Raw genomic sequence first — 16,483 nt, 5'->3', positions numbered from 1 at the left:
TCTGAAGAGGCTACCTCCTGTATCCAGACAGGAACACTAATAGAGGGATAGAGACATGAAATTTATCCTGTCTTCAAATAATGTAGGCACGGAGGAGAGGGTAGAGACTGAGGGAATGGGCAACTCATAATAACTGACCCAACTTGAGACTGAGCCCATTGGCAAACTCCAATCCTTTTTTTTTTTTTTTTTTTAAGATTTGTTTATGTATACAAGTACACTGTAGCTGTCTTCAGACACACCAGAAGAGGGCATCAGATCCCATTACAGATGATCATGAACCACCATGTGGTTGCTAGGAATTGTACTCAGGACCTCTGGAAGCACAGTCAGTGCTCTTAACCACTGAGCCATCTCTCCAGTCTGCAAACACCAATCCTTAACACTACTAATGATACTGTGTTATACTTGGAGACAGAAGCATGTTTTCCTCTGAGAGGCTCCACCCAGCACCTGACTCTGACAGATCCAGCTCAGTTCTTACAGTTCAGTTTCCCTCCCTTCCTGGTCCTCCTCTGGTCACAAATATGTGGCTATGCTTTCTAAAAACAATCCTTACAAGCCACCTGCTTGAAAATCTCCTTCCCAAGGTCTGTTTTCTTGGCACCACAACCTGTGGCATCAGTATTACAATGTCCTATAAGTTGATTACTAGAGGAGTGCTATTTTAAATCGTAAGTCAAGTACACTTGTTTAATTGGTACATTTAATTTTACAAAGTAACAAGCTTCATGGCAACATTGTATACCTGCATACAATGGATTTTTATCACATCCATTCCTTTTCTTCCACTCTAATGCTCTATATCCCTTTCCATTATTCCTTCCATTATAATTTTTCTTTGACTCACATACTGGGTTTTTTTTTTCCTCTCCAAATTTTACATGTATTTATATGTCTGGTTACTTCACCTATGTGATAATTTCCATTTACAACCATTTTCCTGAAAGTAATATAATTTCATCTATTTCAGCAACTGAATAAAACAAAACTCCGCTTTTTCATCTACTCATCTCTTGAGCATCGGATTGCTTGTTTAACTTGACTACTCTCAACAGTGTGTCAGTATCCACAGCTGTGATATTGATACTAAGCTGATTTGACCTTGGGGAATCTTTATTCAGTGGTAAAGATTTGGTAACTCTTTTCTGCATGCTATCATCATCATCATCATCATCATCATCAATACTTTACTTATTCACTCTTCATCCCACTCACTGCCACCTCCTTGTCACCTCCTCCCACAATCCTTTCCCCTTCCCTCCTCCCTTTCTCCTGTGAGTACATTGGGCCTCCTGGGTATTCCCCACGCAAGCACATCAAGTCTCTGTGAGGCTGGACATTTCCTCTCCCACTGAGGCTACACAAGGCTACACTGAACACATATGATTTCATCTGCACATTCTTATTATCGAAATTATGCCCTGGATTCTTTTCAGTTTGAGAATATATATTACTGCCCATCTATTATCACTTTTCTGCTCACAGATCTTACTAGGTCAGCCACCAATTCATGATCTCCCTTTGGGCACATTATTTAAAGTCTCATTTTAGACTATCCAGGAAATTGGATATAAGCACTAGGCTGGACCTAAAAGCACTAGACCTTTTAAAATCATGTTAAAGACATACTAACTCAGTTTATGCTGAGTTGATTGTATCTTATATCCCCACTTAAATCTCTTTTTAAATCATTTTGATTGTTGTTATTTATTTTAGAAAAAATGATAGAAGTACTCAATCATCAGTACCAAATATGTGAGATTAAAGCTGTAAATCTTGAAAAGATAGTTTAGCAAAAGATAAGAAACTAGTGTATGAGGGAAGCTAGACTGTTGTCTCACAGGCATACTACTGCAATAGTCACTGGGGAAGACAAATGCGATCTGACATTGTGTCCCCGCTGTGCATCAGTCAATAAGTCCTGAGAGCAAGGATGCTGGCTTAGAAGGTAAGTTTGGCTATTTGTTTGGGTGTCATGGTAACAGAAGACCCAGGCTCTCCTTACATCCCAGTGTAAATCACCAATTCATGCTCTTAGCATGGACCTCCAATTCCTAAGGAGATTAACTTGTGGCATGTGTTTCAATTCATCAATTATACCACATATTCAAACCTGAAGTGATTTTGTGGTTTGTTGGCACAATATTTTTGTTTATTTTAGAAATAGAAATTTAGAATATGGGAGTGGTATTGCATCATAATTATTATCTGATTTTTTTTTTTTTTTTTTTTTTTTTTTTTTTTTTTTGCTTTCTCACCATGACAATTAACTATGTGGTCAGAAGCTGTAGTTTACCCTGTATATCCTGAATCCTCCCAGTAAGGAAACTGCAGGTAGTGCCTTAGCAAGAAGCAATGTGGAATCTAATTAGCACTGGACAAGCATTCAGAACTCAACCAACTAAAGCTTTTCCTTTTTCTTTTTCTCTTTCTTTTTCTTTTTCTTTTCCTTTTTTTTAAAATTTTATTTATTTTATACTCTAATTGAATTTCCCCCTTCCACCTCCCCTCCCAGTCCTTCCCTCACACCTTATCTCTCTACCATCTTCCTGTCCTCCCTAAGAAAGCCTCAGAAGAAGGAAGGCCTCCAAGGATTATCAACTCACCTTGGCATATCAAGTTGCAGTAAGACTAGGTACTTATTCTCCTATTGTGACTGGGCAAGACAGTCCAGTTAGGGGGCAGGGATCCAAAGACAGACAACAGGCAGACGTACCTCCTGCTCCTGCTGTGAGGTGTCCCCCATGAAAACCCAGCTGTTACATATGTGCCGAGGACCCAGGTCTGTCTGATGTATGCATTCCATTTGGTGGCTCAGATTATGTGGGCCCCTGTGGGCTCAGGCAGATGATGCTGTATGCTCTCTTGTGTTGGCCTTGGCCATTGCGGCGCCTTCAATCCCGCCCCCCCCCCTTCCTAATGTTTAGCTGTGGGTATTTGCAGCTGTTTCCATCAGTCTCTGGGTAAAGCCTCTCAGACGACAACAATGCTAGGCACCTGTCTGGGCGTATAGCAGAATAGCATTAATAGTGTCATGGGTGGGCTGGGTCGGTCATTGTTTTGCCTTTCCCTGAATTTCTACTCCATCTGTATCCCTGCACATCTTCTTCAAAATTTGTGGCTAGGTTGATATTCCATTCCCTACATTGAAAGTCTTTTCTTGCTATAAAGATGGCTGGTTTGGGGCTCAGTATCCCCCATTGTTAGGAGTTTCAGCTAGGGTCACCCTCATATATGCATGTGACAACTTCCTGAACAAAACACCAACAGCTCAGGCACCAAGATCAACGATTAACACATGGGACCTCATGAGACTGAAAAGATTCTATAAGGCAAAGAACACCAAAAGATAAAATGACAGTTTACAGAATGGGAAAAGATCTTCACCAACCATACATCTGACAGAAGACTGATATTTAAAATATATAAGGAAATCAAGAAACTAGACATCAACAAACCAAAGTGACCCTATTTAAAAATGGAGTAAAGATCTAAACAGAGAATTCTCAACACAGGACTCTCTAATGGCCAAGAAGCTCTTAAAGAAATGTTTAACATCCTTAGTCCTCAGGGTAATGCAAATCAAAATGACTATGAAACTCCATCTTATACCCGTCAGAGTGGCCAAGATCAAAAACTCAAGAAACAGCACATATTGTCAAGGGTGTAGAGCAAGGGGAGCACTCCTCCATTGCCCATGCAAGTACAAACTTGTATAATCACTTTGGAAATCAATTTGGTGGTTTCCAAGAACTGGGATTAGTTCTACTTAAGACTATACTATAACTGCTGGGCATATACCCAAAAGAAGCTCCACCATACCACCAGGATACTTACTCAAGTATCTTCATAACAGCTTTATTTATAATAGCCAGAAACTGGAAACAACCTTGATGTCTCTCAACTGAAGGATAAATAGAGAAAATGTGGCACATTTACACATTGGCATATTATTCAGCTATTTTAAAAAATCACATCATGATACTTGCAGCAAATTATTGGAACTAGAAAATATCATCCTGAGTGAGGTAGCCCAGACCCCAAAGGACAAACATGGTATTTATTTATTATAACTGGATAGTAACCATAAAATACAGGATAACCATGCCATAATCCACAGAGCCAAAGAAGTTAAGTAACAAGGAGGACCCAAGGGGAGAATGCTTGAATTTCACCAAGAAGAGGAAAAATAATAGACATGGGGGTAGATGAAGGGAGAGAACTAGGTAGGTGGAGGAAGGAAGGTGGAGGGAAGGGAAGCAAGAGGAATCAAGTGAAGGGAGGATGGAGGCAAAGAGTCTGGAATCATTGGGGATGTGGGCGTCTCTGGGATGAGCTAGAAACATAGGACAATGGAAACTCCCAGGAAAATTGTATATTTTTAAAAATAAATGTAAGCCTTGAGTAGTAGGAAATAAATTATTTATGAATGGACTAATCACAAAATGCTCTAATTAGAATGAAAACGGATGAAAGAACCCAAAATATAACTTATTTCCTGTCCGTTTCATACAACTAATTGAATCCAATTAAAAAGTAAATTACCAGTGATTAATTAAGGACCTCTGCTTGTCATGGAGACACTGTCTTACAGGATGGCTTCTTATGCTTATAAATCTTGTCTTACAGGTTACTATTTCTCAAATAGTCTTTCTTCTTTAGTAAAAACTATATTCTAGGCTAGTTTGCATATAATGGAAAACAAGGATTGTTGTTTTCTTTAAAAAAAGCACTTTCAGATGGATATAATTCTATATTATCTATGAAATGTGTCCACACATTTTAACTAGAATTTTCCTAACTGATAGTTGTGAATATGGGTGAAGACACTTCTTTCTTTTCTTTCCCCTGACGCATTTATTTGCAAAAATTTACCAACAAATATATATTTCCATATGTAGATATGAACAGTGGTCATTTCTGCAAAGTCTAACTCTTTGTTGAACACACTGCTCTTTAAATTATGACATAAGTCTCAATGGTATTTTGTTAGGTGCCATGGGGGTGAATAAATAGCTTTTAATCACACTGTATTTATCCCGTTTGCTGACTGCTTCCTTTGTTAAGTGTCAAATTCAATTCAAGACTAGATTAAATGACTTCCAAACAGAAGCAGGTGGCTCATGGATCTAGGCTGCATGTTTGCACACAACCTGTGCTTGAAGAGCTATTCTTGCTTTAACTCACCACAGACTTTCCTTGAAGTCTTAGTTCATGGAATAAACAGAACCTGTAAACTTAGCCTAAACAGTTGCCTTCTACCTGGTTTCCAACTCTGACAGGTAAGAGGGTCCCAGCACCCCAAATCCCTAAGTATGCCTTCAAATTTCCCCTAGCTCCTTGTGTTAGCAGGTATGTATCCAGAAGATAGGAAGAGTTAATATTTTTGAAACAAACATTGTACAGAAAGCAATCTACATCTTTTTATTTATTTTTTTTATTTTTATTTTTTTTTAGCAATCTACATCTTAAATACAGTTCCAATCCTAGTACCAGGACCTTTTCTCACAGATTGGGTTTGAAAAACCCAAAAGCTGTGTGCAGAAGCAATGAAGGTCAAGAACAGACAAAGCAATCCCAAATAGAAGGAAGGTGGCAGGAAGTAGGTCCATGCTTGATTTCAAGTATACTAGAGAACCATTGTAATAAAAATAGCAAGGTATGGGCACAAAACCAGACACATGGATCAAAGAAATAGAACAGAAGACTCAAAGGTTAATCCACAAAACTGCTGCTACATGATCCTGGTAAAGATGTCAAAAGCATGGTCCTGGAAAGGCTCGATACAGCAGTGTAGGGCAATACCAGGACAGGGAAGCAGAAGGGGGTTGATTGGGGAACAGGAGGAGGGGAGAGGGCTTATGGGACTTTCAGGGAGGGGGGAACCGGGAAAAAGGAAATCATTTAGTGGTTATTAACCTAGAAAACTGGAATACCCAAAACATAATCCACACATCAAATGAGATACAAGAAGAAAGGAGGAGTGGTCCCTGGTTCTGGAAAGACTCAGTGAAACAGTATTTGGCAAAACCAGAACGGGGAACAGGGAAGGGGTGGGAGGGAGGACAGGGGAAGAGAAGGGGGCTTATGGGACTTTCGGGGAGTGGGGGGGGGGCTAGAAAAGGGGAAATCATTTGAAATGTAAATAAATTATATCGAATAAAAAATAATTAAAAAAATGAAAAAATAAAAAAATAAAAAAAATTCAGCATTAAAAAAAAAAAGAATATATCTAATTTTTTTAAGAAAAAAAAGGAAAAAACACCATCAACAGATGGTGCTGGGGAAATGTGGACTTAAACATTCAGAAGAAAGAAACGAGGTCCTTATCTCTCATGTCATACAAAAATCAACAACAACTAGATCAAATATTTGGACATAAGATGTAATACCCTAAACTTACTAGTTAGTATATCTACAATATATAAAGAACTAAAAAAAACCAAAACAGAACATGTAGAAAACAACACAGTTAAAAATATGCTATGGATCTGAACAGGAAATTCTCAAATGAAGAAATGCAAACAGTCAACACTTTTAAAAGCGTTTAGAATGGGGCAGGAGCTCTAGTGAAGGAGGGAGCAGGGAGATAAACACAGAAGAAGGGTGGAGGAAGATAAAATGTAAGGATGCCTGGGAAAGTCATTAAAAATCATAATATTATCTGTCTTCCTGAAAGTACCCATAAAACAAGTAAGTTGGTATATAAATATGCATGTTTAGTTTAAATGAAGTTTTTCTGTCTGGGTTGACAATCCTCCCTACAAAAGCTGAAGACCTCTAACCAAGACTCCAGCAGCAAGGGATGAGAAGTTGGTGTGTGTGTGTGTGTGTGTGTGTGTGTGTGTGTGTGTGTGTTTGAGTTGTTGGTCAGAGTTGTCCAAGAGACTTCCAAAACACTACAAGCTATTGAAATTGCCCTTCGTTGTCCTCAGGAGACAGAAAGAAGGTAAATCCTATTGCTGAAGAGATATGATGTACTGCACACATAGGGCTCAGAGGCCTGGAACTGACTCAAAAGCCGCCTCCATGATGACTATCTACCGGAAGGTGACATGTAAGCTTCCAAGGAGGAAAGCAACCAGCAGACCTACCCAACTATGATGGTAACTATGAACCGCCACAAGGACCAGCATGGCAAAACAACTCTAAGTGTTCAGTAATGGCATATATATCTTATGGTAGTGAAAATTGTCAAATTGGATTTAGAACCCACTCAATGGGAAGGAAACCATTCCTCGCTATGAATTCTAGCTCATGGGTCTTGGAGGAACATCGACAACCACCACTTTTCTAAACCAGAACAATGTTTAACTACATTCTAAATATCTGTCCTTATGCCAAAGGATAAGTGTAGTTCTCATACCTCATCAAGGAATCCTCTCTTTGCAATAGACAGGTACCATTATAGAAGAACCACAAGCAACCAATGTGCAGAGCTGTGGTGCTTATAGTCCCATTCATCTACAGTACAACTCTTACACCTAGGGTTCAAAGATGATCTCAGGAAAGGGGCAGAATAAGAACTAGAAGGACAGAGTTTGCAGTGGGATCCATATTCCTAGGAATTTCAGAAGCCACACCCATAAACTCTTGTTCATATCACTGACTAAATGATATGAAGCAAAGACTGTGATAAAAGATATGCTAAAGGATAGGGAAAAGCCCAGGAGGCCTCAGCACTACACAAAAATCTATGGGCAACAGCGAAATGCTGAGATACAGAGAGAAGCACAACAAAATCTAATACCAGATGGTCAGCCTTAAAAACTTACATACAAGTAAATTTATACAGCTGAGTAGTAGGCATTTATGTATTTGATATGTAGCAGTTAGGAAAAAAGAGGTTATGAATTTAAGAATGACCTTTTGATAAAGAGAAGTCCAGTAATTTATTTATTATAACTATGTTGAGTGCTTTATATTTACCAACTAAGCTGGTTTAAACTATGCTGGTTTATAAAATTACCAACAAACATTAGAAAACTCCTCTGCCTGTTAAGATTATACTGTGATCAGATATTTTGTAAGCAATAAATAGGTAAATTAGGTGGCTTATCCTTAGGCTATGCATGACTTAGGCAAAGGGACTAGGAAAGGTCACCTATGAATTTAAAATGATGATCTAGAGAACATGTCAAAAGTTTGGGAGTAATAGTTTCTTCCCTCAAAGAATAAATAATATAATTAAAGAAAGAGAAAACAAATGCCTATGGATAACATAAGCAGTCCCCCCACATCACATCTACATTAAGTGTCAATAACTGGCACACATATTAGATTTTAAAGGGACTAAGTAGAAGGATTGCTGAGCTTAAAGTTGACATGGGTTAGAAGACCAATACTTTTCCTATCATAAATTGATTTTATCTTGATTTCCAGTCAATCAAATGCTCAATTCCTGTTCGGTGTCTGTGCATCATAGCAAAGAACCTACAACCTGAGCGGTTTCGCTCACGAACCTGCGATTTGAGCTAGGCTTTATAGAGATGGTTATAGATGGTGTAAATGGGACCACCTTCCGGTTTCCTCACACAAACCTGGCAGCTGATTGTGATTATCAACCAAGACTTAAATTGCAGCTGTTCACTATAATGGATGTATGTGTCTTTTTCAGATATTTCATGTATTCCTATAACATGGAGGGGGTTCTACAGACACATGCAGAGACAGGGCTAGAGAGTAGACAGGTTGCTGCTTATGATGCAGCTTTAGGAATTACGCAGTGCTGCATTTGTCTTATTCTACCACCAAGGCAGCCACAAAGACCAGTCTAGTTTCCAAATGGTGGGGCAGAGGCGGAGGGTATCTGCCACTTCTTTTTTTTTTTTCTTTAATTATTTTTTTTTTTAATTTTCTATATTCTTTGTTAACATTCCAAATGATTTTCCCTCTCCTGGTTCCCCCATCCCCATAAGTCCCATAAGCCCTCTTCCCATATGCCCAGGAGTGGTATAGCAGGGTCCTCTGGAAGTGTCATGCCCAGTTTTCTGGGACCGCCAGACTGATTTCCAGAGTGGTTGTACCAACTTGCATTCACACCAGCAGTTGAGGAATGTTCCTTTTTCTCTACATCCTCGCCAACACCTGATGTCTCCTGAGTTTTTAATCTTTTGATTTGCATTTCCCTAATGACTAATGATGCTGAACATTTCTTAAGGTGCTTCTTTGCCTTAGAGAAATTTTGTAATTTTATGAGGTCCCATTTGTCAATTCTTGATCTTAGAGCATAAGCTATTGGTGTTCTGTTCAGGAGCTTTTCCCCTGTACCCATGTCCTCAAAGGTCTTCCCAGTTTCTTTTCTATTAGTTTCAGTGTGTCTGGTAAGGAATTAATTTCTTTTACATACTTTTTTGGCATACAAATATGTTTCTTGGCATAAATTTAAATAAAATTTTAATATTTAAATTGAACTTAATTTTTTTAAGGAGATAGAAAATATGTATTGAAATGTTTCCTCTAACTTCATGGTCCTTGGAAATGATGGGCCATGAGGCCTCACTGACAAAAGTAAGTCACTGGATATGAGTTCTTAAAAGTTAGACAGTGGTAGTGCACACCTTTAATCCCAGCATTTGGGAAGCAGAGGCAGGTGGATTTCTGAGTTCGAGGCCAGCCTGGTCTACAGAGTGAGTTCCAGGACAGCCAGGGCTACCCAGAGAAACCCTGTCTCAAAAAACCAAAAAACCAAAAAACCAAAAAACCAAAAAAAAAAAAAAAAAAAAAAAAAAAAAAGTCAGTAAGCCCTGGTCCTGACCTTCCTCTAAGCACCATAGTCTAGATGTGACCAGCTTCTACTAAACGCCACCCTCGCCATGAACTGAACGCCTCCTCCAGGACTTGTACCACGATGGACTGAAAGCCTCCGGGATGGTGGACCAAAGCAAAGTACGTCTTTCTGTTCTCCAGTGTTTCTATTCAGAACTGTTCCAAGAGCAGCACAAACGCTGGGGGAATGGTACTCTAAGGACTTGATACATGGTTTATAATGAAAGCTAGCCTTAACAGGATCTTTTCACATAGATGAGGGATTATTTGACCAATATTTATTTTACCAATATTAATTTAAACGCTGTAGCATCGTATCTCCTCACTGTTCTGGATGAACTCCCATGGTTCTGTCCTTTAAAATGTTCCAAATATATTGGGTTATTTGTGTGTGGCTAATTTGAGGCAGATTTCTGAGTCTGTTTCTCCCACTGAACTTGAGGAGACAAGCATTTCTAAATCAATGATGGGTTGTCCTAGGGTCTTTCAGGGAGAAACATTTAGTGCTATTTCTAAAAGGTTTCTAGAGTCTTATATGGAGCATAAGAATAGGTGTGTATATATGATGTAAATGTGGAAACAGAAATGCTGTTTCAAAAAGACTGAAAGATAGGTGGGAAGGATAGCATATAGGGGAATATGCACAAAGTAAATTGTTTATATGAAATGTCCTGGTAGAACCTTACTCTGTGAACCAGTGTCCACTTTCATGATGAAAGTCTTTTGTAACAGGTCCAAAGTGACCTGTATAGCAGACCTATGTGGTTCATGTGTCTAAAGAATCCTGGGGGAAAGATCTGGAAGTTTGCAAGGATATCCGTGATCTCAGTTATTTTTTAAATGAACAAAGACCCACAAAACCCCAACAATTTAATAACTCCTGTATACATATGACGAGAGTAGAGGTGCTGTTCACATTCCTGGGGCTTCCAAACCTAGATGATCAATAATGGAGCATTTGGAAGTACAAATTTATAGATATAACTTTTTCTCTCAGTGGTCTGGTGATCACACTATAACCAAAGCTAAAAATTGCGTGATGCTGAAGCAAACAGATTAAAGATGAAGTGATAAGATATACATGGCAGCAAATTCTCTCTTACTTGTCTTCAGGACAATTCAGTGAAATTCTCATCATCATTTGAGAAATCACATTAAAACTATGGTTACCTTAAGGGTGTGGCAGTATTGAGGTGGATGATAAAGATAAATTTCTGAGCAAAGAGCCTGGTGTTCAGGGACAATATGGAGGGACTATCTTGACAACTCGGAACAACAGCGAAAGGAATCAATACATTAGAGTAATAACTGAGAAATCTGGCAAGCATGGTGAAGCCCACGATCAATCATCGGAACCCCCAGGCCCTCAAGAGAGAGAATCTGAAGAGACAGCCTTGGAATATTTAGTGTCTTGTAAGTGGGGACAGGAAACTTTAGAACATATATTTGGGAATTTGATGATTTTAGTCTTTCTAGAACAGACACCAGCCGAATGGATCAGAATCTTTATATTCTAATACAATAGACCTATTCGTTTCTCAGGGGACCAAACTGTCATTTAGTTAGTCTCACATAGGAACAAGAGGGAAGTTTCCCCAAATACCTACCAAAGTTTCCCCAAATATCGACTAAGTCCTTAAGACTCAAATGAGATTGTAATAGCTGTGGTAGTACAAGTATTGGTCACACTATGCTCCTAATTTTTATTATTAAAATATCATATGCGCTTGATAAAAGACCTGTAAGCTATAGCTTTGTAATTAATCAAAAAGTGATGGAAGGAGCCAAATGGGCAGCACATTTCCCAAGCACAGATGTTTCAATCATACCTTAAGAAAGAGCTTTGCATAATCAGTGTGAACAGCCATCTGTGGCTACACTGTAAGAATTCCGAGAAGGAGCCCTACTGAGGACCAGACCCCAGACCTTGTCAAACACCATTTTCTGTGTCTGAGTTTTTCCAATCCAACTTTGCCTTTCTGTGTGGGTCAGAGAAATAATCATTTTAGCTTTGCGTGTTTTACCAGTGTCCACGAAAGTAGCCACTGTCTTAGAAAAAAAAGAGAGCACGAGATGTAGAGGAGTGATAAGCCCGTAGCTGGAAATGTGATGTGTTCCAGTGTGTGGGTAGGAAAGTTCTAGACGATTGGGAAATGGCTTCTTGGAAATATATAAAGTGTGATGCCCAGGAGATCCTTCAGGGTATCCAGAACAAACAGAAAACAGCCTGTACTTCATGGGTAGGTCAAGGGTTACCCCCACGTTGAGCTGTTAGCTTTAATACTCTTGTGTTTTTCACATGTAATCTCCACACAAATTAATACTTTGTGAATATAAAGAGACAGAAACTTATTGCTTCGCTGGCTTATAGTTCATTGGGAACCATACAGAACCCTGAAGATCATCTATATCCCAGAGATGCAGAAAGGAAGGACAGAGTGTGGCATGCGTCTATTACTAAGACATTTGCTTTATATCAGAAGTCTAGCCTCATAGTCTTCAAATCTTCCTGTGAGGTCAACCTCCTAAATTCTACAGATGCAGGGATCCAACCAACAGACTCTCATAAGCACATTTATAATTTCTGAAATTTAGGCGGGTGAGGGGAGCCCATGCTTTACTGAGAAAAGACATTTTGAAATATAGAGAGCAGTTTTAAATTCAAAAGGAAATGAAGAAGTTACTCTTGCATGATACATAATTTCAGTCAAATAGTGTGGTTCATGAACACAAGAATGAAAAGAAGGCAATAAAACCCGAAGTCCACCAGCAAAGCTAATAGCTGAAAGTGTTTACTAGGCTAAGGACACAAAGTGAATAAATCATTTCAACTCTTCTTTAAGGAGAACTTTCAGTGCTTGAAAATCACAGGCACGAAGTGGGCTCACGCAAAGGGTGATATGTGATATGAAATAAAACTTAACAGAATGGAATGAATGAGTTTTTGCCTCTGTCCACAACTGATTCAAGTCCAATGCTCCATTCCCTAGTCAGTTTACTATCAGAAAAGCATCATGTAGAGACTTGTGCAGTGGGTAGCTCAACATCCAGACACCAGCAGTTCCAGGCTGTTTGAAAGCTATCATTTTGAAATACAGCATAGATTATGACATCACTTAAGACTGCTCAGCTAAAAGTGGCTCATTTTTTTTCCTATATAGCACATAGGAAGCTATATCCTTTGGTCCTTCCTAATTTTCTGTTAAGATTATTAGTCCAGAGTTGATGAGCATGGGTTTTATTTACTATCCAGGCCAGAACGCTCCATAGCCTGCTACTCACTAGAGAGCTCTTCAGCTTGCCAGACAAACATTTCTATACAGGCTTCTTCCCCTCAGTCAATGTTTCATGCTCAGGGACTGTTCTCCTCAGAAATGCCACCTTGTATTTGTTCTCTATCTGGAGGTAAACAGAAACAAATATATGATTGAAACCATTGCTGCAACATATTCAGAAGATTAGCTCATTCAACCATAAGATAAAGAATGAGAACATTTTTATCAGTGATATGTAGTCACCTAACTACATTGGTAAAAACAACAGAAGACATGAAGTTCTGCTTTTAACTGCTGGAGTAGTGTAGAGAGAATATCTTGTGTATTGTATGGATGCATCACCTGTCAATTAAAAAGCCTCTGGCCTTTGGCTGAGGTAGGAAATAGAGGTGGGACATCTTGGTGGAGAAAGAATTCTGGGGAGAGAAGGCGGGAGGGTCCCTGAAAAGTGGTGAGGAGATAGACACATGGTACCTGAGCACAGGTAACCAGCCAGGTGGCAAAATGTAGGTTAAAATAATTGGGTTATTTTACTTAAGATCTAGTCAGAGAAGAGCTGAGTCACATAGTCAAGGTATTTGCAAATAGATTGTGAGTCTGAGTCTTATTTCTGGGAGCATGGGGTTGGGAAGAAAAACCAGATGTGACTACAACAGGGTAGTACAACATTTGACTTTTGACTTTTTCCTCTTAACTGATTTTTAATAATCAGGAAAGCAGCAAAAGGATCCAGAAAATTAAATATACTAAACACTAACACAGTTCAGAACTTGGAATCTCTTGTAATGGTGTTTATATTACATGGCAAGTGAAAATTATTTTTTTTAATTTTTATTTTTTATCATATTCAACACAATATATATTTTATACTCATATATATATACTCAATATATATTTTATAATCATAAAAATATGGACATGTTATTAAATGAACATAAAAATATAAGGTCTTTTTGTTCGTTTGTTCATTTTGTTTTTAGTAGAGCTTATAATCTTGGCTCTTACTGTGTGTACTGGCTGGTTCTATGTGCCAACTTGACACAGGCTGGAGTTATCATGGAGAAAGCAGCTTCACTTGGAGAAGTGCCTCCATTAGATCCAGCTGTGGGGCATTTTCTCAATTAGTGATAAGGGGGAGGGCCCTATTGTGGGTGGTGCCATCCTGGGCTGGTAGTCTTGGGATCTATAAGAAAGCAAACTGAGCAAGCCAGTAAGAAACATCTTTCCATGGCCTCTGCATCAGCTCCTGCTTCCTGGCCTGCTTCAGTTCCAGTCCTGACTTCCTTTGGTGATCAACAGCAATGTGGAAGTGTAAGCTGAATAAACCCTTTCCTCCCCAACTTGCTTCTTGGTCATGATATTTGTGCAGGAATAGAAACCCTGACTAAGAAACTGTGGTAGAAGCCCAAAATAAGAAAAATTTTTAGACATTGGAGTTCATTGTAATAAGGCTGTACTTCAATGTCCCTCCCCTCACCAAAGAATTTTACCTCCATAGTAGCTAAGAGTTGACAGTTCTGCTATGCCAAGGAATGAATTGTAGGCGCAATTATTTGGATACAGGTTTCCTGCTATGGTAAAAGCTATTTGGCTTGAGTGATTGCTATCATTCTCAGCCCACAGGGAACAGGTTACATTCATTTAAGAAACTATTTAAGATGGTCTATCCATGAAGTCATTCATCAACCATTTCAATGAACAATTGTTCTGCTTGGAGGGTGACATAGACGTTAGGTGATAGTAAGATTCTGGTTTGTTGACTGTGATGATTTTGAAAAGCATTCATCTCAGAAAAAGAGTAACTTATAAGGTCATCTTCTTCAAAATTGATACAACAATTATAAATATCACAGAAAGTGAGCATTATAACACAATAATAAACATTGATCATTAGAGAAATAAGTATATTAGGATGGAGGATGTGAGTGGGTAGTAGGTGCTTGCTTTCATGAGGGCATGTGTTAGATCCCAACACTGTAAATGTAGTTAATTAATACAATGGATAAAAATAAAATGCATTCGCATAGACTTCCAACACAAATAATTTTTCTGGTTCAGGGTCTTTATTAAGTGAAGACAGAAATTTACAATGCTGCCTTTATTTCAAGCATTTAGTGGGATTTGGGGGCAAATTCAGGGTTTTATTGCTGTGAAGAGACACCATGATCAAGGCTACTCTTACATAAGAAAGCATTGAATTGGGGATGCCTTACAGTTTCAGAGGTCCAGTCCATCATCATCATGGTAGGAAGCATGGCAGTGTCCAGGCAGATGTGGTGCTGGAGAAGGAACTGACACTTCTATACCTTGATCCACAGAAAGAGACTGTGCTAAACTCACAGAAGACCTCAAAGCCTGCACCCCAGAGTGACATGTTTCTTCCAACAAAGCCACACCTTTTCCAACATGGCACATGAAAGTCTTTCTTCTGTTGGTCACTTGGCTACTTTCAGTATTGCACAGCCTCATTCCTTAGGCCCCCAGGCACTGAACACATTCCTGAGCCCCTAGAAATGCTAGACGATGAGACTAAGAGACATGGATAAGACGAAACTCATTGGAGTGTGTACAACACAATATTCTGAGAATACAGAGATCTTATAGTCTATCAGCCAATTGCTCCATTGGTTAGAGAGCAAAGCCTATTGACTAACCTGCCAAGAGGGGAATATTAGATGTGTTTTCAAATAGATAACATGTCATAATCAAATCAATATAGAGGCCAGCATGGGGATAAAGTCAATAGCTATAGATTTAATACGTCAGCAGTCAAATCCGGATTGTCACGTGTTAGCTGTATGAACACAGACATTTAGTTTAATTAGATAAGGCCTGCATCTGCGTCAAATGCCAGTCATGCGTCATATGCATTTTGTGTACCTATGTATAGAATATCATACACTAAAATGTACCACGTAATGTTTGACCATATCTTTTATTGTTTATTGACAAATAACAAATCTGGAAAAAATTACATGTTTGAACAAAATGAGAAAAGATTATACAATATTGATAAATTACCCTTTTAATCTGAACAGTGGTAAAATTTTTCCTATAGGAATGAGAGCAAACATCCAAGCAATCCTTTCAGGGTCTTCCTGATGAATTGTGGTGCACAGTGCCCTCTGTCAGAATAGGTGCTTCAGGATCCTTCTGACAGTGAGCACCTCTTAGCATAAAGCTACTGTGTTTAGCCAAGCAGGGGTCAAGTAGCACAATTATCCAATGGAGTACCATGAATGCTGCAGAAAAAAACACAGGAGAGCATCCTAGAAAATTTCAGAAACACCATGGGACATGGGATCAAGGATTTTTACAGGAACTCATAGACACTTATTTATCAGGGGTCACTGCCAGAAACAGTTGAACACAAATTCTTATGTAAATTATTTGCACTCAGAACAGTAAACCCTCAGAACATTTTGGGTGCCTAAAGA

The sequence above is a fragment of the Apodemus sylvaticus genome, chromosome 16 (assembly GCF_947179515.1).
Source record: "Apodemus sylvaticus chromosome 16, mApoSyl1.1, whole genome shotgun sequence".
Taxonomy (NCBI): Eukaryota; Metazoa; Chordata; class Mammalia; order Rodentia; family Muridae; genus Apodemus; species Apodemus sylvaticus.
Note: the sequence above shows the minus strand (reverse complement) of the source record.